At 47.5% G+C, this 26,439-nt stretch overlaps 1 protein-coding gene and 1 pseudogene across 12 annotated transcripts in view; both read left to right on the top strand.

The window, feature by feature from the left end:
- The window catches only part of CUX2 (cut like homeobox 2), a 316,587-nt gene that overhangs the window by 160,035 nt on the left and 130,113 nt on the right, over positions 1-26,439 (top strand). The window lies entirely within an intron of this gene.
- On the top strand, positions 7,086-7,182 carry LOC116572574 (annotated as a pseudogene).

Here is a 26,439-nt window from a genome sequence, read left to right as displayed (position 1 = left end):
GCTGTAGGCCTTCCCTGGGAGAGCAGGGAGATCTCTTGGCTGGCCGAGAAGTCACAGAAGTCTGACCAGGCCCTCTCCCACCATCTGATGCTCATGGATTTCGCCTGGCCATCTTCTTGGCCATTTCTAAGTGGTTATCAAGAACTGGGCTTTCTGTTGCCGTCTGTTTAGTTTTTCATAGAATATTTATTGAGCACCTAAAGAAATGCAGTGGAGGAGTGGGCAGCGGGTGGCTCTTAGAGCTGGGGGCAAAACCCACCTGTGCTTTTTATTCTCTGCAGCCCATGAAGCAGCTCAGGGTATAGGGATATTCTTGCTGGCGTAGGCCCCTGAATTCTGTTTTAAGAGGCAACTCTGCCTGCTGCCCTTCCAGGTAGAGGGATGCAGTCTTCCAGATTGCAGTGTGTGAAAGCAAAGTTCCTTCTTTCTGGAATTTGTTCATTTATTCTCTGACTCATTCATTCAGTGAGCTCATTCAGCCAGGTACTCTTCTAGCTTCTGCGGGTGTAGGGGTGGACAGATATGCCTGCCCTCATGACGCTTCTATTCTAGTAGGGACGGATGGACCATAAGCAGGTATATAATTAAGAACACCAATCAGTCTCAGATAGTGTTGATGACAGGATCCACTTGATACCTTGGTTCTGGATTTTTTTTTTTTAAGTATGTCCCAGTGGATCCATTTGCCTAGGTGACCACAACAAAGTACCACAGACTGGCTGGCTTCAACAACAGAAATTTATTTTCTTGCAGTTCTGGAGGTTGAGCTCAAGGTGTCAGCAGCATTGGGTTCTTCTGAGGGCTCTCTCCTCGGCTTGCGGATGGCCATCTTCATGTTCACCAGGCAGTTCTCCCTCTATGCATGTCTATGTCCAGATTTCCCCTTTTTATGAGGACAGCCGTCATAGTGGACTAGGGACCTCATTTTAACGTGCTCATCTCTGTAAGACCCTATCTCCAAATATCCAGATAAGGTCCCATTCTGAGGTAATGACCCTTAGGACTCTAAAGTGGGAATTTTGGAAGACACAATTCAGTCCATAACACCCTGTGTAGAGAGAGCACCCCTGTGTGTGTGTGTGTGTGTGTGTGTGTGTGTGTGTGTGTGAGAGAGAGAGAGAGAGAGAGACTGTGGCAGGGTGGATGGAGGCTCTCAGTGAAGGGAACAAGGAAACAGAGCTAACTGCGCTCTAATCAGAAGGCTCTTTCTGTCAACCCCTATGAATGATGTGAAAGTCAGACTTGCTTGTCACGTCAATTCCTTCTCCAGCAGGACCTTAAAATCAGAGTTCATGCATTTTCAGATATCTGATTGCTGTGCAGCCACAAAGCAGAAGCCCAGGGCCTGGGGCTCCCCCCTCAGCCTGGCGCCTCGATGTAATCAGAGCCTCCTTTTTATCCCCACTCTCGAGGAAGGCCAGCCGGGCCACCTTTTTGATCATCGTAACCTTGACGCAGAAGAATAATTTATCCATGCCCCCAGACGAGGAAATTGCAAAATATTATTTATGAAGGTGAGCCGACACGTCGTAATTCTGGCCCTGCGTTTCTGGATGTGGCTGGCCAGGATGGGGAAACGTGGGTGATGTTTGATAATAAAATGGGACCGTGTACCCATGAGATGGAGGTGTGGGAAGAACATGGAGTGCGACATCCCACCGGAGAGATTTCAGGGAACGAGAGTTGTCCCAGAAGCTGCCCCAAACTGCCCTTCCCCGGACTCCCAGGTCAGAAGTGGGAGGAGAGAAGTTTCCAGGGTATACAGAGGCTGGTGTGAGAGGGGCTACTGAACAGTACTTCGGGCAGGGGAAGGGATGCGGGTCTTGCGAGGATTGTTGCCTTGGTTTTGGGAACTTGGGAGGTTTGTAGTAAAGTGGTCATGAACTCTGGCTTTGGATCAGGCCAGCCTTGAGTTTGAGTCCTGGCTCTGAAACTTCCTCTGTAATTTGTGACATTGTGCAGGTTAGGTCACTTTTCTGAACCTCGGTTTGCTCATCTGTACAAAAGGATTAATAATAAATCAATGTGCAGTGTAACTGTCTCTTCAGTGGGCCTGACTCTTTACCTAGAAGCAGTTAAGTTGCGTGACTAAGAACGCAGCTCTGGAGCCAGATAGCCTGGCCTGGCGTCCCAGCTCTTAGGCCTTAGACCAGTCACTTCATCTCTTTGAACCTCCATTTTCCTCATCTGTCAAATGGGCATAAAAAAGATGCCATTTCATACGGTCCTCTTGAGCCTTGAATGAATGAATGGAAGGAAAGCATTTAACAGTGCCTGTCTCCCAGTAAATGCTCAGGAAATGTTGGCCATTAATATAAGTTCCTAGGACACAGTTCTTGGCAGTCTTCCTTCTGAGAAGCTGTTCCCAACCTTGACTCGGATTTAGAGGCAGGCTGTCTCCCATCTGCCAATGCTGTCCTGTCGAACAACATGCTTAATTTAAAAATCTAAATGGATTTGCATTCCTTATGATTTGAAAAATTCTTCAGAGCATTGAGAAGTGCCCCATAAGGGGGCAGAATATGTATTCTCCAGGGAACCTACCCTGGCTTCTCTCCGCTGCAGGGGAGATGGCAGACCCCAGCAGAGCCCGGAATCGCTGACTGCCCAGCTCACAAACTGGAAGTAGCAAGTCCTAAAAGCACCACGACTCTCAGGCATCAGCCGTGGGAAGTTCAGCCCAGTAAATGTTTTGCAGCCTCTCAACAATTTGGGGTTCTACCGAATTAGCGTTTGATATTGAATTAGTATTCATTTTCTCTAATATGATATAAAAGTATAATCACATTAGTGACTTTTATAGCATATTAGATTATACATTTGGAACACATCCCCGCCTGAAGCAGCTTTAGGGGAAAAAAAAAAACAAAACCGCCAACAACAATAACCAGCAAACCGTCTTCCACCCTGGCTCACAAGCCTGGGCTTTTCCAGCCAGGCTGCAGCAACCTGCATAGGAAATTCTCTACTCTTTGCCTCCTGGTCCCTACAGAGAAAGAATTTTCATTCCACCGCCCTGATTTGTGAAGCATTGAATTTAAGACCTTAATAGTCGTTCCAAATGAATGTTTCTTTAATCCCGGGGCAGAAACACAGGCTGTGGTTGAGATGTAATTAATAGCACTAATTACTCTTCTCTCCTCCATCCACTTTTCCTCCTGCCAGCATCCCTGTTCCCCAAGAAACCTGGCAGAATCATCAGAAATGTTCACCTTTTGTTCCAGAATGTCCCTGGAAAACCAGAGGGAAACCAGAGCTCACCCCAATCATGGCTTCCTCTCTTGGATTGTTTTTCCTCTGCCTCCCATAGTTCCTTTAGTTCTGGGACTCCCGGGCCTTCCAGAAGTTTAGATTTTCTAAAACCTGTTTCGAGCCATCATGGTGACTCAACCTTTTGTGAAGGTCATGTTCTAAGGAGGTCTTTCCTGAGCATCTTTCTCTGCAGTGCAGCCTCATTAATGCATTGGTCCCAACAAAGATGATGAAGTTCCTCACAGATTCAGCAGGGTATCTGTCATCAGACACCCAACCTAAGGCATCCCGTCAACAGGCCTGTTGGACCAAAAGCTTAGCCTCACCAGACCTTTTCCACTGCAAAGAATAAAGCATTAATTTTTTCTGTACGTATAATGAAAGCAAGTAAGCTGGTCAAAAGTGTTATTTAAAATGATTTATTTATTTATTTATACATTACCTCATTCCCAAATAACTGGAGGTAGGTTGACTTGCTCAGATAAGCTTTGAATGTAGGTAGCATCTTGCATGCAAACTTTTGACAGTTCAGCAGTAGCTTTCTAGAATGTCACAGTGAGAAGGATTCTTGGACCACATTCTGGATTCAGTCTGTAAACATTTGATGTGTGCCAGGCACTGCTGAAGGCACAAGGCCACTGCCTCAAACTGGACAGCTAAAATCCCTCCCCCAAATGAATTCACATTCCAGTTAGGAGAAGCTGATCGTCGATACCGATAAGACCAGGTCATGCAGGGCTTGAGCACAAGAGAGAGTTGGCATCCTATTCTAATTGCAATGGGAAGCCTTTGGAGGATTCTCAGTAGGGAAGTGCCAGTATCTGGTTTGTGTTTAAAAATCAAAGCTTTTTTTTTGTAGTCACTCTGGGAACAGGAACAGAGGGAGAAGCTAGAAAGACCAGGTTCAAGGTGTTTTTAGGCATCTGAGCAAGGAATGGTGGAGGATGGAGCATAGGCAACAATTGATTTGACTTGAGCTCTACTGTAGAGATCTATCTGACCCGATTCATCAGCGGCTGGATGGCAGGGTAGGAGTGGACAATCCATTAGTAATGTCTGCCACTGGCCTACGAGGTGACAGTGGCCAATTGAATGCTACGTATTTTCCATTTCTACCCTATAAATCAGTTTTAGCTTTAGCTGGTCAAGAGAGTTGGAGAGGATGAAAGGGTCACTCAGGGATAGTAATTTGTGGCTTTAGTAACAGCTAACAACTAACACATGTTCCAGGAGGTGCATTTGAAGGGGAGTATTCATTGGCTGTCCATGCAGACACTGGGGTGGGGGGACTGCCACTTTGTCTCAGCCTGAGATTGTCCAGGGATCGGTAAGCAAATGGGACCTTCAGAAGTCAGATCCATCTGTCCTGTGCAAAGGACCAACATGGTTCCACAGAGACACAATCAGGAAGGTTCAAAGAAAAGAGGCTAAGCAGACAGACATCAGTGGAACAGGTTAATAGGAAAACAGTTTTTAATTATCTCGGGCGAAAACAGGATCAGAGGCTTTTCCTTCCTACGAATAGGAAGGACTCAGCAGTCTTGGTCGGGGGCAGGGAGATTAATAGCAAATGACCAACTGGAAGCTCCCCCCTTTTTTTTCCTTCTTTTCCTTCTTTTTCTTCTCCTCCTCCCCCTCCCTCCCTTTCCCCTCCCCCTACTCACCCTTCTCCCCCACCTCCTCCTTCTTCTTCTATAAACCTCTGTCTTCTATAAGAAGATGAGACACTTGGAGAAAGTCAGTCGTCATGTGATTGGGCAGGGTAAAAAGTTAGCTTGGGATTGGGCAGTGAACTGGACTTTGGGAGGCAAAAGCCATTTTAAAAGCTTGGGACACCCACATGAGAATGTGGCAAGACTGAGTTCTGGGGGACCCGTGAATCTCATTGCAAAATATTTTTAAATCTTTCAGGATAAGGGAGATTCTTGAGATAACGATATTGAACAGGGCTCTCCGTGTAATGTGTAACTTCCTATTTAAAAGAAATGGTGTAAGGACAGACTTTGTGGTTATACACCAGTCTCTTCGGCATCCATTCCTGCAAGGAGTTGAGGAAAAACTGTCAAACTGCAATCCCTGTCCTTGTGGTCTCGGTTCCCACAGCTGGCCCTGTGGTTTCGGGAACATCCAGCCCTAGACAAACTTAATTTCCTTCACTGGCACACAGGCCAGGAAGATAGAGGGCACAGGAAATGGGACCCACGTGAGGCCTCCACCCCAGCCGCTTCCCCTCAGGCCTGGGGAGAGCCCTGCAGACCCCCAGCTCTCAAACCCAGCTGGTGTTTGGACCTCTCACTCCTGCCCAAAAAGATGTCGACAGCACCCACCTGGGAACCCAGCCTGGCCTTTCCAGCTGGGATGCTGGGCCAGCTTGGAGAACCACTAGAGAGTATCCTATTTTAAAAGATTAATTTTCAAAGATACATTTTTCTATAAGCAGCATACATGTAATCTTTTAAACTGAGAAATTAAAGATAAGCATAGAATGAATGGTAAGTGTCCTGAACTTCTAACCCCCTTTTGGTTACTCCACATTTATTTGTTTTTTCCAAGACACTTTAACCCATAGACAAGCATGCAAGTGCAGCCCCCTTACTAAAATAGAAAAGAGATGAAAAAAAATTCCTACTGTGTGCTGGGTACTGAGAATACAGCAACGAACAAAAGAAAAATGGTCTGTTGTGGCATGAACAGTGTAGCAGAGGGCTGGGGGACCAATAAGAAGCATGTCAACAGACAGGATAAAAGAATCACAAATTGCGATCCTGCAAAGCAAATCAAGAATGTGCGGTGATAGAGCAGCACAGCAAGGAGGTTCCTAACTGGATTATGAAATATAAGGCGTCTGCCATGGGAAGAAGCATGGGGGCCTGGGTAGTGTGGGATGTGTCGGGGTGCCTGTGTGTTTTTATCTCTGTGTCTGGGCGTGTGCTTCTTGACCTCTGTGAATATCTGCGTGTCTGGGTTTGTGTGTATGTGTGCGCATGTGCACGTGTGTGTGGCTTGTATCAGGGAAGGCTGCCGCAGGATAGAGGGCTTATGTGACCAGAGCCGTTGGGGTTGGAGGTGCAGGAGGAGAGCTAGGCTACACCCAGATGTACAGGCCTCCTTAGCCACACAGGAGGTCTGGGTTTTTGACTTAGTGCCCACAGAGCTGACGGAAGGGTACAAAGAGAAGTCATGCCATCTGACAGTGTTATTGGGGATACCTCTGAAACAGCATTACGGGGGCAAGCAGGTGTCCAGGAGGAGGCTCGGTGGGAGTGAAGAACGGTTGGGGCTTCAAGAAAAGTGGAGCTAATGGGGTTCATGTGTGGGTGATTTAATGTGGCAGAATAGAGTGAATGGAAATGCTTCCCAGGCTCCTGTCCTGAACATCTGGAATGGATGTGCCACCTTTTCTTGAGATGGGAAAGACACTGGAAGAAAGAGTGGGGAGCTCTGCAGGGGGTGTGCCATTGGGATGAGGTGAGAAACCTGGGCGGGGCCCTTAGAGGACCCGACTCTGTCCAGGGACAGGGCAGACCACCCGTCCCTGGCTCTGGGGCGCCGTGCAGAGCATCCTGCCCGTTATCTCTGCACAGCCCTGGGGGCACTGATACAGGAAACCCATTAGAAGGATGTCTGCTCTGGGGACCTAGTCCCAAACCTCAGTAGCTGGGCGCTGTGTGAAGCTGGGTTATTCGCAGGGCTGGCTCCCCCAGGGGCTGGGACAGTCTTTCTAGAGGCCAGTTGGTGTTACCTTTAGCTCAGAAAGTAAAGATACACTGCATTGCTAAGATGATCATCTCTTGGGTGCCTTGGTTGAAGGTAATCTTTAAAAGCTAAAGCTGATCCTTTTCATAAGTGTGATGACTGGGTGTTCACACTGTTGTGTGACATGTGCCCCCCTCAGACGTCATTACAACCTCAGCAATTACCCATCTGATAGTTTAAAAAAAAAAAAAAAAAAAGCTAAAGCTGCTGAGCATTTTACTGTGTCAGTCCTAACCACCCATAAACTGAGTTAATCCTCACAACAACCGCAAGAGGCAAGTTCTGCACTGACTCCCATTATACAGATCAGGAAGCTGAGGTTCAGCAAAGCAGTGGTTGCACAGCAGTGTGGTATAGACAGGATTTGAAACTAAGCCAGTCTGGCTGCAAAGCCTGTTCTCTTCACTTTCATATGCTGTGCCAAACGCTTGCTCTAAAATGTCTCTTAAAGTCACATGTACCCTTCAAGAGGGCAGGGATGACCATCACACCCATTTTACAGAGGGGTAACTGAGGCTCAGAGAGAGGAAACACCTAGCTCATGGTCACAGAGCTGTTAAGTGGCAACATCAGAATTTGAATCCAAGACTAAGAAGCTGTGAACTTTCTTTTGGACATGGGACATGCTTCTGAACACCAGCTCCTGCTTCCCTCTACTGGCAGTGAGTGTCCCCCTATCCCCCCAGCCCAAAGTGTCCCAATGACCCACTGAGGGCAAGAGACAAGGCTCGATCTTTGGGGTTGCCCCGGCAACTTCCTAAGCAGGGCTTTACAAATTAATGAGAAAAAGCAAAAGTTCGTGGGCTCTTCAGAATTCTGTGGTGGGACCTGCTGTGATCCCATCTCAAAAGAGGTAGGTTTATTTCTGGAGTTCCTGCCTGGGGCCCTCCGTGGGCAAGGGCTGGCGTTCATGTTGGACTCAAGTAGCACTAAAGCTGCAACTTCTGGGACATGACGTCTCAGCCAGCTCATGGGGTTTGGGGCCCCTCTGCCCACTGGAAGACCCCAGTGGTTCATTGGGACAGTTGTGTCCATTGGAGCATTGATGGGGCAGCACCAAACGGCTCACGAACAGTGTGCGCTCTGTGTGGGATTCACCATTTGCTTTAGCATTTAGACTTTAGAAAATACATGTTCACGTATGTGTGTGTTTCTTGAACCAGTAGTTGGAAAATCACACCCTGATTTAGAAAAACCTATCTACTGAAGCTTCCGGAAGACCCTTATTTGATTAGCAGAGCTGTTAAGACTATGGGATTTGGAGTCATGCTGCTGAATCCAAAACCCAGCTCTCCTGCTTGCTGGCTGACTAACCTTGAGCTTGACTGCTCTTACCCTCTTCAGGTGTTTAGTTTCTCCACCTCAGTGCATTGTTTTAAGAGACAAACAAGTGCCTCGAAGTGTATCTGGTATATGCTGTGTACTCAGTTTGTGTTAGCTAAGTGTTATTGTTGTCACTATTGCCGTCTAAAACAGGTTTTTCTGGAAATGGGCAGAGAGTAAACATTTATGCTTTATGGGCCACATGGTTTCTGTTCCAACTACTCCTCTCTGCCATTGTAACAGGAAAGCAGCCGTGGACAGTATGTACATGCTTGGGTGTGGATGTGTTCCAACAAAACTTTCCTGTGACTTATATATGAACATGACAGGGAGCAAAGTCCTCTTTCCTCTGGGAGAATGTGACTCTGGGGCTGCCAGCAGCTATGTTCCCCAAATTACTGGGGAAGCCAGCCATGGTAAGGGAAACGGAGGACAGAGGGAAGCTGAGCCAAGAGAGAGAAATCAAACTCTGCCAGTCTTGTTTGAGCTGTTGGATCTAGTCATGCCTGAAGCTGCTCTTGCATTGTTCAGATATGTAAGCAACAGTTTCCCCTTTGTGTTTAAGCTACTTTGAGTTGAGATTCTGCTGTTTACAACCAAGAGTCCTGAATTATATAAGCCTTCTCCCTGCTCATGCCTCTCTGTTCCAGTCAGGTAATAACTACTTAACTTGCCTGCCGGTAGTATCAAGTTCATGATACTACCCAAGAGTATCCTTTAGTCCCAAGTATATAACTTTCTTTTCTGGGGTTGGGCTGGGGTGAGGTGTTAAATCGTTTCATTTGCAGATATGTGACTTCATTTCCATGAATCTTGGTCCTCCCCTATAAAATGAAGTTAATCACTGGACCTACTGCTTAGGGTGGGTTAAAAGGGTTAATATTTATAAAGTGCTTGGAACAGTCCCTTGCACATGCTAAGTACTACCTACGTGTCTGCTGTTCTTACTACCCATAGCCTTTAGGCATTTTCCTGACAAGTGAAGGAGACTATCAGGCAGGCGTTGGGTCTTTCCATATTCCCAGCACCTGCGCATGCCCAGTATTGGGTAGGAACTCGGTATTTGTTGAAGAGGAGTTAGTACAAGACGGGGCTTGTCACCGAGTGCCCATGAGAGACCCACGTGGATTGGGGCAAACTCTGAGGTGTTTGCGATTAGGAGTCAAGCTATAATTGCTTCAGGGGTTTATAAGACCTTGAGTCACACAGGGGGCCCACAAGCAGTTAAGCAGTTTGAGTGTTTGGAATTCAGACCTTAGCTACCTGAAGGGTTGTCCAGCATGGACTGGTGACATTCCCATACCCGAAGGCCTATTTAGAAATGCAGGGACTCAGACCCACACTGGACCTCTGGAGTCAGAATCTCCGCTTGGGTGATTCTTGTACCCATGAAAATCTGAGAAGTGGAGACGACAGGCAACTGCTGCAGACATGACCCCTGTGTCTTGAGGGACTGTTGGTGGAGGTGAGGATGTAGGAGACGTGGGCCTGTCATCTCGGTCATTAGGAAGCATGCTGGCCTCCACCCTTTGGCACAGTGGGTGGTCACACATGCCCAGACCCACCACTTTTCCAGTAAGTGGAATCTGACATTGCCACACAATGGTTGAAAAGACTGCCACCATGAGAAGGGTGCCCAGCTTCACTTAGTAAAACTAAAATGAAAATAAGGCATATTTTGCGTTTCCCTGTCCCTCTCTCCCTCAGTCCCTTCTTCATAGGCTTGCTAACTCTGTGCAAACATTAATAGCAGATCAGTGGTATGTAGCTGGCAATATCCTATATGATATGATTTCTTTTTCCCCATCCTCTTTTATCAACTGAAATTCTGATGAAATGTAGATGACTTTTTTTTTTTAAACGATTTTATTTATTTATTTGACAGAGAGTGCGCGCACACACGCACAAGTAGGCAGAGAGGCAGGCAGAGAGAGAGGGAGAATCAGGCTCTCCACTGAGCAGGGAGCCCAGTGTGGGGCTCTTTATAGAAAGTCAACATGTAGATGACTTTAAAAAAATCTTAAAAAGGTGTCTGGCTGTCCGGCACAGGGGAAGGTCATGGCTGCGGAGGGGTTTGTGGCATGGCGGGTGGGGACAGCAGGAGGGTCTGCAGAACCAAACCAGAGAGACCTCACCAGGAAAGTGGCCTCCAGATTGAACAGAGGTGGGCATGAGTTTGGGAGGGAGGACACTCACTATGATCCCTCTTTACCAAGTAATCAGTATTATTGTGCTAACAAGGCTGGGGGCTAGGCCTAATGCGGAGAGCAGGAGTTTAAAAATCCACACAGACCTGTGTTTGAATCCCCGTGCTGCCGCAGCTTGCTCGCCGTATAATCTCCAGCAAGGAGGTTTGTGTCCCTGAGCCTTGCTTGCCTTGTCTAGAAAATGGGCCTAAAATAGCACTGACCTCATAGGGACCTGGGGTTGGTTAATGCGGCGGTAACCCAAGCTGGCTGACAAGAACCTGCTGTTAGCTTCCCTTCCCGCTCCCAGGTGCAGTGACCACAGTGGGAGCTAGAAGTTGACCACAGTGGGGGAAGTCTACGCCACAGAAATGGTACACATCAGAGCTCCCCCTTTCCTTCCAGTGAACTGGTCGTTAAGCATTTACTGGCATACCACTGGTTAAATGACAAGATGTATTTAATTGCCATGCCCAAAGCTTGGTAGTAGTGGTTACTGAGTACTACCTTACTATTGTATTAATTATAGGACCATAATGTTCCTAGTAATATACAAAATGGTTTTCATGATTACACATTCCATGTGTTGGCTCTGACATTTATTTTAACTGCTTGGAGGCTTTTTCTGAAAATCATCTGGCCCTTAGCCCCATTCTGGATAGCTGATATTGTTAGTTAGCTGAGTTCCAGATAGATGAAGTGTCTTAAAGATATCCCAAATGAACATTTATTATAGAGCATGGACTAAATGCCCGGAGTTAGGAAAGTGCTCTTCATATATGATCTCATTTAATTCTCCTAACAACTCTATGAGACAGAAACTGTTATGAACCTGTTATGAAACTCTTACGGGACTCAGAGAGGTTAGGTCACTTGACCCAGATTGCACAGCAGCTCAGTTGGAGGGGCTGGTCTTTGAATTTGTGCATTTTGACTCCAGAGGCTGTGATTTCAGCGGATGGATCCTGAAGGTCAAACGAGGAGAGGGCAGGTGCTTAGGTCCTTGGGATGTAGACCTTCCTCCTTGTTGGAAGGCTTTAGGGATGGGGGAAGGCCGTGGGCAGGGTCTAGAAGTCCTGACCTAGTCATTTGCTTGGCTCATGGCAAATAGTCTGATTTTACTAGATGTGTGCAGGCTGGGTTCTGATTGGCAAGGGGATGTCTCTGTTGGAAGAGAATCTTGGCCACTTGCCTCTTGGCAGCAGGCTCTTGGCCACCACGTGGAGCGCCGTTTGGAGGCAGTGAGAATTATTCGTCAACTTTGCCTGGGATAGTTTAAAGTGGGCTGGGGGCTCTGCCAGTCTCTCAGACAAACTGGCGGAGAGACCAAGAAAGCAAGCGCCGCCATAGAGAAGCCTACACTCAGCTTCTTTGATGTTCTCCCTGCCTCTGTCTCCTCCATCTCTTGCCACCTCTTAGCCTCTCTCTCTGCCAGGACTTAAGGAGCCAGGAAGAAGACAGGTGGTTTGGCAGCAAGAGAAGCAATGTCTCCTGTCCCCACACGCCTGCCTTCCCTCAACTCTACTAAAACTTGGGGCCTTTTGCTTCCATAGCTCCCAGTTTCCCTGAAGATGAAGTTCAGACGACTTGATTTGGCTTGAGAACTTAGGCTGTGACCCCTGTCTCCTGGTTCGGCATCCTGTCTCCACAGGACAGACTCAACTTTCTGTTTTTCCACAGTGACTAGTCCAGAGCTCACTCAGAACATGGGGTTGAACTTGACTTACTTTAGGATTTGCAGTCATCACCATTTCTGTGTCTTTAAGGCTGATTAATCACATGCCAAATGCTGTGCAAGCTTCTAACTATTTTCTATTCCTATCTCATTGACTCCTAACAATTAGATGGGTAGAACTTGTTTCTTCCCCATTTTACAAAGGGGAAAACTGGGGCACCGAGATGTTAAGTTACATGTCTGAGATCACCTAGCTAGGACATGGCAGTGATAGATAAGAACCCAAGCCAGTCCATGGGGCGCCTGGGTGGCTCAGTGGGTTAAGCCTTTACCTCCAGCTCAGGTCATGGTCTCAGGGTCCTAGGATCAAGCCCCGCATCAGGCTCTCTGCTCAGTGGAGAGCCTGCTTCCCCCTCCTCCTGTCTACTTGTGATCTCTCTCTCTCTGTCAAATAAATAAATAAAATCTTTAAAAAACAAAAAAACAATCCAGTCTAGAGCTTGAGCAAGCTTGAGGGGGGCTTTCCTTAAACCACTTTGTGAGAGCCTATCACTAGCTCAGTGTCGTTACCCCCGCCCCCAGCAGCCTTGTCAGCACAACAGTCTGGTTTGCTGGCTCCTCACTTCACCCTAGCTCTGCTGTGTCCACACATCCTTGATGAATTAACCTTGGCAATGCTGGCCTTGCCTTGTCACACCAATAAAGTTAGTGCTGCAGAGAACGAGGCTGTAGAAAGTATAACGGACCCCTCTCTCCATCTGTCTCTTTTTCCCTGCAGATTCCAAGGTTGCTTAGATGTTGAGGAGAAGAGCGAGAATGTTCCTTATGGGAGTGGGGGGTGTTTGGAAACAGGAGAGACCCTTAAATTGGTTCCTTCCAGGGGAGACCTCCTACTATACCTGGATCTCATCCCATCTGTCCAGGGTGGCCTGTGTGGCTCTGCTCACCAGGGACTGATTGTCTCAGCATGTCCCCGCATTGCTCAACAACAGGACGACATTCCTGGACCAAGGCAGAGGGGAGTCGGATTGTGTTAGCAATTCTCCATCAGACTGTGTCATGTTCGGATTGTATTGTATTAGTAGTTGTTTCCACTAATGTGATGAGAAAGTTGCTAATCTGAGAAGACTCCTGCATTGTATTAGGGAAAACAAATATTAATGTGATTCGATGGGAAGTGGCTAATAAGAAACTAAGTTGCTAATATGACACGATGGATCGGTGGGAGGAATTTGGGTCGGGTGCTTGAACTTTTCTGGAATGTTCGGTGGTGGGCAGGGACCGGGGAGGGCAAAATGTCAGGAACTCTGTGTTACAGTCACTCAGAGTTAAGGTTCCACATCTGAGCCTCTTCCTCCCCCTTCCGACACCCAGTCCCTCACCCCTTTACTATGTTGAATAGTGTCCCCCAGTCCGAGAATATGACCTTATTTGGAAAGACTGTGCAGATATAATTAAGATGAGATCATACCGCATTAGAGGGGTCCCTGAATCTGATGACCCGCGTATGAGGAGAGGACACACAGGGAGAAGACTCTGTGACAATGGGGGCAGAGAAGGGAGGGATATAGCCACAGGCCAAGCAAAGCCAAGGACAGCAAGCAGCCACCAGACACCGGAAGGAACAAGGAGGCCTCCTCTCCTAGAGGCCTTCCCCGTCCTAGAGGGAACATAGCCCTACCAACACCTTGATTTCAGACTTCCAGCCTCCAAAACTGTGAGAGGATATATTTCTTTTTTTTTTTTTTTAAAGATTTTATTTATTTATTTGACAGAGAGAGATCACAAGTAGGCAGAGAGGCAGGCAGAAAGAGAGAGAGAGGGAAGCAGGCTCCCTGCTGAGCAGAGAGCCCGATGCGGGACTCGATCCCAGGACCCTGAGATCATGACCTGAGCCGAAGGCAGCGGCTTAACCCACTGAGCCACCCAGGTACCCCTATTTCTGTTGTTTTAAATCCCCCATTTGATGGCACTTTGTTATGACAGCCTGAGGACACTGACTCTCTCCCCTGTACCCATCACACCTCCAAGAAGGAGACCAAGATTTGGCAACATCCCTCTAACTCAGAGACAGCAAAGCAGCTTTGAGGGGTTCCTCCAGTCTCAGGGCTGGCCTGGCTGCTTGACCAGACCCAAGGACAAGGGCTTGCTCTCTTCCCCTGCTTCGTTCTTTTCTTTAAAGGGAAGAAGATTCCTCAGTCACAGGGCGACTGGCATATGGGCTCCGCAGCCTGCTTCGCGGCACGTTAATATGTGATTAAAGGGGTCTTAAAACACCCATTAGTCCCCCTCTGGTATCTAATAGCGCTTTTGGATTTAGAACAGAATATTATTTACTCATTAGCTGATAATAGATCCTGAGTACACGCCGTATGTATTGGGACAATTATTAGGTTGTGGGACTGCACAGAAACGTCATTCTGCTGCTGTGGCCAGTGACAGGACTGCATCATCCGGGGGGCAAGGGTCAGGGTGGCCGCAAGATGACCCATGGGCCCTCCAAAGAAGATGGAGGGCCTGCTCGAGACTGTTTGTGGTGGCTTGCTGTGGATGCACGTGAACTCCAGGTACAGACGGGGGGCACTTGAATGCGTCAATGGAAGGGATATTTTGAGGGGGGGTAACCAACAGTAACAGCCCCCACAGTGGTGACGGACTGAACCTGAGCTTCCGGCCCAAACCTCCCAAGATGAGATTATTAATTAGTCACATGACAGCCACCACCAGGATCACAGGGATGGGGTGACTTGCCCAGGACGCACAGTTGGAAAGTGGCTTCAGCTGTGGCAGACCCACCTCTTCTGGTCACTGGACCTGGGTTCTTTAAAACATTCCTCTGTACTCACTTCTTGGTCATTCCAATCTTCCCTTTTCCCAATGGAAAGAGGCACTTTAACACTATTTCCTTTTATGTTTCATTTGTTGGAAAGCTGCAAATTGCACATTGTCCCTCTTTAGTGTCTGGGTCCTTGACCTATGGCTAGATGTGCTGGAAAGGCTCGGGGAGAGTGGGGGACAAGAATGGAAGGGGGTGGGGTCAGGAGTGATGAGATCGAGCTAGTGTTTGGGATCAGTGATGCCAGGGGATATCTGGGAATCCCAGTGGAGGAGGGGAAGATGCAGGGAGAGGCCAGCAAGAGGTTTCACAGTGCCCCTGGTGGAGCCTCATGGGTCTGAACCGGCAGGTGGCGTTGGCATCAGGAGGAAGGACCGGATGCTGCTGACACCCCATCCATTGTGGACATCACAGGTCTCCGTGGCTGGTTCGACTTGGGGGTGAAGGAGATAACAAAGTCCCCAGTTTGATGGACAGAATACGGGGTGCAGGGAAGGAGCGTCTGTAGTTTGATAGCCTGATTTTCAGGACATTGGTTTGCAGTGGCTCAGGGAAGGAGGGCATGAGCCCCTTGGGATGAAAGGCACAGCATAAGCTTGCAATGCAAGCACCCACAAAAGGACGAGAAATCACTGAAAAACTTGCCCTTAGCTCAGACTCACCTCGGCTTTTCTGAGATGCACCAGATGGAAAGACAAGAGGGGCTTGTATAAGGGTGAGGAGGGCTGTCTCCAGCCAAGGCAGGCAGTTTAAGCCTTTTGCCTCTTGCTTTCCTTGGGGTACAGGGAAGCCTCTGTCCCCATGTCCCTGTTGTATACAGGTGGCTGGGGGTGGGGGCAGTGGGTCCTGTTTATTTTAAGCACATAGAGGAACAGCGCAGGGTGCCCTCTCTGGTGAGTCGTTCCAGCATGTGGCCGCAGTGACACTAAGAAGAAGTCAGAGATGGTGCCCAGAAATGCAGGCCACAATTAGAGGCCATACATCACCTCTGTGGGTTGCCCGAGTAGAGAATAGTGCTCCCTGGTGAAGGATTAGCAGGGAAGGAGCCAGAGAGAAAGTGTAGCTTGGCAAATTTGTCCTCTTGTCCATCTTCTTCTCTAGATACGTGGGTCTAGACCGCAGCTAGATAAATAACCAAATAAGTAAACCACTTCCCAGTGGGTGTGTGGCATCTGCGTGAGTATATGTGTGTTTGTGTCTGTGTGTGTGTTTTAATAAAGCTCACCATGAGCCAGATATCAATTTCTGTCAGAGAGACGCAGAGCATCTGAACCAGAACTAAATAAAAATAAACATTAAACAATTATTGGAATTTAGGTTTATTTAAAAAATCAGCAGGGTTGAGGGAACAAGCCACCCATTAGCGAGGCAGAACTATCGGGCCTTTTAACAACCCGCTGGTTCTTGGCTGCCAGGGAGATTTGGGCTGTACAAGCTGTGGAAACTCCGGATCCTATTGATTAAAGATGATGCGGTAACAGGCCAATTATATCATCGTGGCTGCTTGCAGCGCAGGCCAACGCCAGCTACCCATTTGTCTTTACGGAAATGGCTTTGTTTTAGGGGCTCAAGGAGGGTGTTTTGGTGTCCCCATCCTGGGCAAGGCATTCTTCCTCCTCGGATGCCTGCAGTTGGTGGAGACTGAAGCCAGAGCTGTCCCAGATTCTTGCATTTTTCTCCTCCCTGTCCCCTCCACAGACATCCGTAGTTCATAAGGAACCTGTGTCTTGTCAACCAAATCAATGCAAATAACCGGTGAGCATTTCTCGACTTTTCAGTAATAATTGATCTTCCCAGAACTGATAGCATTTGGAAAACATAAGTAAGGAGAGCAGCAGCGAGCCAGCTGTCCACGTTAAGAGAATATAATTGCTCTGAGTTATAGGAAAGGAAGTGATTTCCCTTCTAGCTTAAGCTCCAAGAGAGCAGAACAAACTGGCATGGAGCATCAAGAAGCTTCCAGTAAACTCAGGGCTTAGGACGGACTCTGTCTCAGCCGGCAGGTTCGGACAGCTGTGGGATTGGATCTTCCGAGCTGACAGGTAGATTTCCCGCTTGCAGTGTTGTCAGTCTCCAGGTTTTTATTTGGAAGCTTCCTGCACAGCCCGTCACTGTTGGGGAAGAGGGAGAGGTCTGTGGTTCCCTGAGGGGGTGGGTGAAGGGGGGTTCCCAGCTTAGCCACTGTGCTGTTCATCCACAGGATGGGAATCCCCCCTCTGCTGGTTTGCCATCTTTTCCTTCTTTCTAATTTGACGGTCACTTCCAGGCACTACTGTAATTGGCTCCTGATTTGACTGGGGTGATATTTAGAAAATCAGATGGGAATGGAAGTGTTCTGTGGCTTGGTGGATGGACAATAGGATTCCCAGGCTTGTTTTCTTTATGAACATCTGTCATTCTTCCAGGGCTCCCTTCATTTGTTCCTTTGTGCATTCGCTTATCTGCTCATCCAACACACAGTTACTGGGCACCTTCTCTGGGCCAGGTACAGTGAGGTGCTGGGGCGCATTGGTACCTGCCCTCATAGGAGCTCCTAGTCTAGCCATGAAGAGACGCAGTCGTAAAGCAATTGACTATTACATCACAATCACAATAGTGCTTCATAGAAATGAGGAGCAGGGAGTAAGAGCCCATGACCGTCAGAACCTGACCTTCTCCTGGGGTGCAGTTCTTACAAAAGTAATGTCTGCGCTGAAACTTGACACAGGGGGTGGACTGAGCTAGGCCAGCGGTGCTCAGACTTGAGTGCGCATCAGAATCACCAGGAGGACTGGTTAAAAAGATTGCTGGGCATCAACCCCAGGGTTTCTGATTTGCAGGTCTGGAGCTGGTCTAAGAATTTACATTTCTAATATGTTCCCAGGTAACACTGCCGCTTCTGGTCTAGGGACCACACTTTGGGAACCACCAAGCTGGGCAAAAGACTGGAAAGAGGGGGCAGCCGGGTAGTGGGAATTGTGGATACAGTTCCTTACAAGGCCCTGTGGCTGGCTTGGCAGTTTCCAGTCACAGAATAAGGGACAGAATGGTAGCAGCAAAGTGAGGAGGACTGTGGGGGAGGTGCGGCACGGGGAGCACAGTGTCCTGGGCCCCTAGAGGCCCTACAGGCTGACTGGAAAGTTTGGATTTTATGTGAAATTAGATGGGAAACCTGGAGAGGTTTTAAGCAGGAAAAGTGTCGGTATCCAGTTTGTATCTTGAAATACTCTCTCTGGCTGCCAAGGCAGGAATGGGACGGTAGAAGAGTGGCTGGCATTAATCCAGGGATCCTTACAAGAAAGCTCTGTGGGCATCCAGCCAGGAATCGGAGGTGGCTAGACCCTCTGCTGTCGGCGAGCATGGAAAGCATGGACATGTCTGAGAGCGTTTGAGTCCAGGCACCCCCTTTCTGGAAAGTCTTCCTGACCAGTTTGGACTCATCCATCAATCCCTGAAACCTAATTTCTTACCTGAAGGAGTTATATGTTGACACTGGCCTTATCAGTTCCTTAAGGGAGAGACTGTGTGTGTCATATCTGCCTCCTGTAGCCCACCTGCAGCCCATTGGTTGGATATACAACAAATACCTTATAATATTTAGCAGGTTGTGGGGGCATCTGGGTGGCTCAGTCAGTTAAACAACCCACTCTTAATTTTGGCTCAGGTCATGATCTTAGGGTCGCAAGATCAAGCCCCATGTCAGACTCCACACTTAGTGCTTGAGATCCTTCATCTCCCCTCCCTCTACTCCCCCAACCCGCACTCACACACACTCTCTCTCAAATAAATAAAGAAATCTTAAAATAATTAGCACGTCGTGAATGATTGACAGTTTACTAGCTAGGGTCATATCTGTTACCTCATTTGATTTTCCAGGTACCCTGAGCAAAAGGTAGAATTGAACCCATTTTGCAGATGGGGCAAGTTAAGGTTCAGAAAGGGCAGGAGATATTCCCAGGCTCACCCACCTGAAAGAAAGGCAAGAGTCTCACCCAGGCCCAGAATGCCCTCTGGCCTGAACCTTAGATGGTGACCGGATTTCCCTTAGTAGGGTCAAGGGTCTCACCCAGGATGATAGGGCCAGTCCACCAGAGATCTTAAATAGATACAGAAGGAATTGTCATTTTTCTGAAATACAAAATGGTTCAATATCAGCAGTTTCCTATGGTTCAACCTAAAACAAAGCATGCAGGGGAAATGTTGCATTTCTAGAAAATTCTGCCGCAGCATGAGGAATAGGAGTTGCAACGTAGTCTAAATTGTCTCTGAAAGCAGCTTCCCACACACACGGAAGCTGGTGAGGGGCCGTACAGGGATGCAGCATCTTAGAATCAGTCTATAATGCAATCAATTTTGTATATCCCTGGTGAAACAGCAACATTTATTTAACGTCTTTTATAGAGCAGCTGAGTTTTATCACAAATCACATTCCATTTCTATTCAGCTGGGACTCCTTGAAGGCTAAAATGCACTTACTTTTCTCGGAGGAAATTTACCAATTCCTCAATAAAGACCCATTTGCCTCTGTATGTAAAATTGACACATTTATTGAATATTAAACATTTAAGGGTTTTTTTCCCCTTGGTTCCCCCACCCCCTCACCCACACCTTTTTCCACTTTTCCACAAAGCTTCCCAGTTATTAGGGAAACTTCCTCAAAGTGGCAGGAAATATGTATATTCGTACAGAAGCGGCCAACATTTAAATTCGGGTCATTCTTATCAGTGGGAAATGATCAAGTTATGTCATAAATGTATAGGTCAAAATCCAGTGCCTCAAAGCGGCCTCTTTAAGCCCTGTGCTTTTCCTCTCTCCTTGTGGCCGGCTTGGCAGTCTTGGTCATGCGGCAGTATGGTGTTGAGTTCGTGACAAAAGTTTTTTTGTCCACACTTGTAACGTTTGCAGAAGGCAGGGGCAGCCTCCCTGACAATAAGTTGTGCTAATTATAGCATGAGGGCGTATTAATAAAGCAAGTTTTCTTTCATCCATATTCCTGAATGGTCGGGGACATCAATTAAAGTGTGCGCTTGGGACAATCTTTTCATTGCCGGTTGCAGTGTTTTTGTTTAAAAAAATAAGCAGGGGGCTGGGCCATTTAGGGAACTTGTTTTTGTGTCCTTAACATAGGAGAGGGCTGAACTGTTGAACTTAGGTCTCAAATGTTGGGTCCAGATTTTCTGACTGATGCTAAATCAAGACAGTGACAGGTCGGGTGGGTTCGTGGCCCTGGGGTAGGGACTGTGCTTTGGAGAGTGCAAGGACAATTATTGCATTTGAGGAGTATCTTCCTAATGACAGACAGACAGACACACGTTTTGAACCCTAACTCCCGCTTTTCCTGAGCTCAGAAAGCTCCGACAGGTGATTTACCTCTTTGGGCCTCAGTCAGGGTTAAATGAGATCATCTATGGAAGGTTCCAGAAGGAACTTCAAATCTCATTGCTATTCTCCTGGGAACTTTATCTGGTGTCAGATTTGGATGGAAAAAGAAAGACCTTTCTTCCAGGTCCCTGTTCTAGGCTTGCTTTCCTTTCTACTGGGCCCAGGAGTTGACCACTTTATGCTGGGAAACCTTTGAGGACCAGGAACTCATTTAATCATTATCAAGGCTGTCTTCCTTATGGTGAACTGAAACCTGTTTATGTGTAACTTCCTCTGCCCACACAGATCTGAGTTCCTCTCCTTTCTATCAAATATGTAAGGATGCCCCCTGTCTCTGAGTCTTCTGTATTCCGGGCCAGATGTCCCCCCCGGCTCTTTGTAGATCCAGGTTTCTCAACCCCACACACTACTGACATTTTGGACCATATAATTCTTTGTGATAGGGGTGCTCTGTGCATTTTCAATGGTTAGCAACATCTCTGGCCTCTACCCACTAAATGTCAGCAGTACCCCCCAGTTCTGACAATTGGAAGGTATCTCCAGACCTTGCTAAATGTGCCTGGAGGGCAAAATCTGCCCCCCCCAAGTTGATAACCATTGTTCTAGAGTTTCTGCTTCTCCCTATCCTGGACCCCTTTAGCCAGACATGACACCTCACCTGGGAGGCTTTTACATCCTCTGGCATGTGAACGTTCCTGTGGCTTATGGCTCCAAAATGTTTTTTGTGCCTGCTGGGAGCAGAGCCCACTTTTACCTGGTACAAGCTGAACCTGCCAATGTTCAGAGAGCTCAGGAGAAACCAAAGATCAGGAGAAATCAAAATAAAATCACCCATTTTTCCTTCCCCCTGCAGCTTTCTCTGCAAAAGGCAGACACCACCAGGACTAGAAGGTATCTGGGCCTTCTTTGTTAGAATCTCCATTTTGAGAACAGGAATGATGAGGTCTGAGTTTATCCCATAGGTTTCATCTGAATGGGCAGAGCTAACTTTTCAGAACAGGAGGTCAGCGATGGATTCTGAGTGCAGCTGGCTCCAGGTCTGGGTTAGCGATCTGGTTTTGCCACTGACTGACTACACCCCTCTGAACCTCAGTTTCTTATCTGTGTAGTGGGGACAAGAATAGCACTGTCTTGAGGCATTGTTGCCAGTTCAGCAGAGTGACCCACAGTGACCTGCATAATCAGGCAATAAATTAGGGCTTCTGTTTTGTGGTATTATGCTATTATTTGCAAATAAGAAATACACTTCCAAGGAATGAGAATAATTCACTTAAGATCAACCAGGAAGTCAGTATGAAAACACTGGTTTGAGCGTATTTTTTCCAAAAACTCCAGGGTTTTTTGCAAAGTTCTGTCTGTGCATACGAGGAGATTTGAAGATGATCCATTTTATGTGATTCTCACCCCATTAACAGCCTGCAGTTTTGCCAGAATATCCTCTTTTCACTTTCATTTTAAAAACCAGCCAGTGTAATAAATCTTGCCCCGAAATCTCAGCAGCACATCTTGGCTGGAGTGTATGATAAATCTAATATACTGTGGCCTCTCTGTATGAGATACCCCTTCACAGATCTGTATTTTTGGCGGACAGCCCCACGGTCTGGAGGATTATAATTTGCTCTTGGTTTGACAAGTCCAGCCCTCTGACTGGGTCATCATTGTTTCACAACTTCCCTGGCTTCAGGATGGACACAGGACCCTGTCCCCTGTCCTTAACATTTTCTTTTCCTTCTTCTCTCCCTCCCTCTCTCCCTTTCTCCCTTCCTTCCTTCCTTTTTCTTTCCCTCTATCTCTTCCTCTCTTTCTTTTCTACAAAACCACATATATAGCTACCCTCCTCTCCACATTTAAGACCTGGCTTAGAACCAGGTCTGAATTTGAACAGTACACATCTGGGAAGGGGGAAGGCCACTGGAAACTCAAAGTGTACCTGGGTTCTTTTCATGGGGAGTTGAGGCGCCCTATGATTCTGTCACATGTGGACCACATTGCCTTGGGAGACACTGAAAGGGCAGGGAGCCCCACTTTGATTATTCAACAAATATTTCTTAAGCACCTACTATGTGGCAGGATAGACAGAGGTGAACAAGGTCAGGTGCAGTGGGAGAGATGGGTATTTGTGATATGGTCACTTGTAACAAAGTTGAATTATTTATGTCTGTGCTGAGGATTCTGATTGGAAAATGCAGGGGCTGTGGAGCCCCTCGGTGAACATTCCTGAAGAAGTGGCATCTTGAGGCTCCCTGGAAAATGGTGGTCACTTACCAAGCTCAGGGAAGAGCCCAGGCTCTGAGGCAGGGAAGGACACAAGGAGGTCAGTGGACAGCCCAGGGCCAAGGGAGACTGAGACGGGCAAGACGGTTCTCTGGCTGCCTCTTAATAGTGGAACCCGGAAGTCTCATGCAGGCTTGTGAACTCCCCTTGTCCCTTTCCTGCCTCACAAGGTCCCTGGGAGGCCAGGAAACAGTCCCCAAAAGACTTCAAGGCCTGTGGAATGTGTTCCAGTCCTAGCGCCACCCTTGATGAACTGCTTAATTCACGTTCTCTCTTTCTGAGCCTCAGTTTGCTCACCTGTAAAATGGTGGTAATAGCAATAACCTCCCCCCCTCCCCAGAAGCGGTGTTACAAAGGTAAATCAAGAGAATGCCTGTCAGGTACACAGACCAGGGAGCAGTTTCTGACACTCAGTAAGTACCAGAGAAATGTTAATGATTAATTTTCGCTTACCAGTCTTGTGACCTGGGAAGACCAAGTTTATCTCTTTGGGCCCGTTTCCTAATCGCAAAATGAGGATAATAATTATACTACTGGAATAAATGAGTTAGAACGGTGGCTGGTGCAGAGCTTGGGCTCATCGCATTGGCTGTTACCGCCGTTACTATTATTGTTGTTGTTATCCTCCGTTTCTTATAGCTTCGCGTATCATGTGGTTGATGTTAAGGGGCTCATAGTTTTCATCCAGATTCAGGATCTACCACATTAGACATGCCTCCCCAGCTGTTCCCCTCCACCGTGTGTGCTCCACTGCATCCCACACAGAAGCCCGGCCCCACAGCCTGCCACCCATTGGCCATGACCTTCTGAGTCAGTGTTCTCCCTCCCCTCAGACACTGAGCTCATCTAAGGATTCTAAAGGAGCCTCATGATCCAAAATCTATAAAGAACTTAGCAAACTCAACACCCAAAGAACAAATAATCCAATCAAGAAATGGTTAGAGGACATGAACAGACATTTCTGCAAAGAAGACATCCAGATGGCCAACAGACACATGAAAAAGTGCTCCATATCACTCGGCATCAGGGAAATACAAATCAAAACCACAATGAGATATCACCTCACACCAGTCAGAATGGCTAAAATTAACAAGTCAGGAAATGACAGATGCTGGCGAGGATGCAGAGAAAGGGGAACCCTCCTACACTGTTGGTGGGAATGCAAGCTGGTGCAACCACTCTGGAAAACAGCATGGAGGTTCCTCAAAATGTTGAAAATAGAACTGCCCTATGACCCAGCAATTGCACTACTGGGTATTTACCCTAAAGATACAAACGTAGTGATCCGAAGGGGCACGTGCACCCGAATGTTTATAGCAGCAATGTCCACAATAGCCAAACTATGGAAAGAACCTAGATGTCCATCAACAGATGAATGGATAAAGAAGATGTGGTATATATACACAATGGAATACTATGCAGCCATCAAAAGAAATGAAATCTTGCCATTTGCGACAACGTGGATGGAACTAGAGCGTATCATGCTTAGCGAAATAAGTCAAGCGGAGAAAGACAACTATCATATGATCTCCCTGATATGAGGAAGTGAAGATGCAACATGGGGTGTTAAGGGGTAGGAGAAGAATAAATGAAACAAGATGGGATTGGGAGGGAGACAAACCATAAGTGACTGGTTGCTGGGGGGAGGGGGGTTAGGAGAAGGGGGTGGGGTTATGGACATTGGGGAGGGTATGTGCTTTGCTGAGTGCTGTGAAGTGTGTAAACCTGGCGATTCACAGACCTCTACCCCTGGGGATAAAAATATATTATATGTTTATAAAAAATTTTTTAAAAATTAAAAAAAAAAAAAAACTAAAGGAGCCTCATGATCACTCACTGACCCGGGGCCTTTTCTGCACCACAGCAGAGCCCAAAGGTGAGTATCATCAGCCCCACTTGGCAGATGGGGAAACTGAGGCACAGAATGGAACAACCGTGCCTTTGATCTTTCTGATAATTGCAGGCTACTCACCATTGCAGAAACACGCACTCTCCTCCCCTCCCCTCTGCTTTCACAGAGGCCAAAATACAGTCTCCGCTACATTGCTTCTCTGGCTCACGACAAGAACAGATCTCCTTAAAGGGAGAGAAACAAATCTTGCGGACCCTTGAGAATTGATTCCCTCATCCCCGGAGTCTGCAGACCTCTGCCAAAAAAGCCTTGACATGTGACATTCAAATCTTGGGCTATGAAATGATCTCTCAGCCGCCAGCTATCTCCGCAAAAGAGAATTTGGGCCGTCCCAACAGGCCAAGCAATAATTTCTTTGGATTAGTGTCAACATGAAAGAGCGAAAGGAATGGTCCAGGGGACCCCCAGTTTGGGAAATGCTGCCTTTGGCTGGCATCTTCCAGAACTTTCTTCATCCCTCTCTTGCAGGACCCAGAACAAAGGTCTGAGGATTGAGGCCTCCCGTGCCTCTCCTCTCCTGAATATCTCAGCCCCAGCGTCCTGGGGAAAACTGAGTCGTCACCCAGACTTCCTAGACCCTGGGGCTGCCTCTTCTCCTTGAAGAAGAAGGCCAGTGGGCGAGGCTCCTCCATGTTATTGGAAGAAATACGGCCTAGAACCCTTTCTGTAAAAGTAACCTCCCGGCTCCTCCTTTATGGGTGAGGCAAAGTGCTTAAAATGCTTAGGGGGAATAAACAGCTTTTAATGAAGTTACATTGCCACATAATGGGCATCATAAAATTGCCTTCATACTGCAGGGTCCCAGGATGGCATTTATTATCGACTGTGCCGGAACAGCCTTTGCAGAGCTCCGGTAGCTGCAGAGAGAAGACTGCAAAAGTCTCCTTAAATTACCTGATTGAAATAACCGGCGGAATATTCCGTGGGGCCGCCGCGTGCCAGGGAAGCCGCCTTTGGGGTGGTCTGTCAGAGGCGGTTTGCGCATTCTGAAGAACACAGGAGTTTCATTGCAGCAAAACAGATGTTCATCTTGTTTCTCCATCGGCTGTTTGATGAGAAATTTATTGCTCTTCCGCTGGGCAGGAGCCCCTCTCGGCTGTGGAGTCTATTAGGCAAGCCAGCAGCTGGCGGGAAGCCAAGGTGAGGCTGTTTTGATGAAACCCATGAAAAGCCTTGGCTTGGAGGCGCCGGTAATAATGCACTGGCTAGACTCTCCTGATTGGGCCATTGATTGGCCTGATTTGATTTATTGATCAATACCCTCAAATTTGGCGTCTGAGAAGCTGCACTAATCTTTAACTGTTGTGAACATCTCTACCTGCTGGAGAATTAGACCCTGATAAGGAATGTATGAAAGGAATCGGGGCTTATCTTAATCACACACCGGGCCCCAGCACTGCCCGCGCCGGCGAGGGCCCCAGTGCACCGCGCCCCATCGCCAGGCAGGCTGGCGCAGATCTATAAATTGATGGAATTCAAAGCCTCCAGCATCGATTACCGTTATAACAAACAGTGGTGCACAGAATGTCTGATTATTTTTAGACAAAGATTCTGTTCTCTCAGCAGCAATTTTGCTGAGGCTGTCACTGTGTCAGATGTCTACTGTTGATTGCAATTAGATGCAATACAAAAAAAAATTAAACTATCTGTATCCTTAGTCTTATTTCCAGTTATTAAATCTCTCTCTTTGTTTGCCGTTTCCTCATGATATCTACAGCTGGATGAAATATTTGGTTGGCAGGAGAAATCCTTGTAATTCAGCAGGGGTGCAATGGCCCGCCGGCTCACTGGATTATCTCTGATGGGGTGCACATAATCTCGGGGGGAGGGGAGTTAACTGGGGGGGTTTTACATCTGTTTAAAA

Source organism: Mustela erminea, chromosome 13 (assembly GCF_009829155.1).
Source record: "Mustela erminea isolate mMusErm1 chromosome 13, mMusErm1.Pri, whole genome shotgun sequence".
NCBI classification, from domain to species: domain Eukaryota; kingdom Metazoa; phylum Chordata; class Mammalia; order Carnivora; family Mustelidae; genus Mustela; species Mustela erminea.
This window is presented reverse-complemented; position numbering and strand designations above follow the sequence as displayed.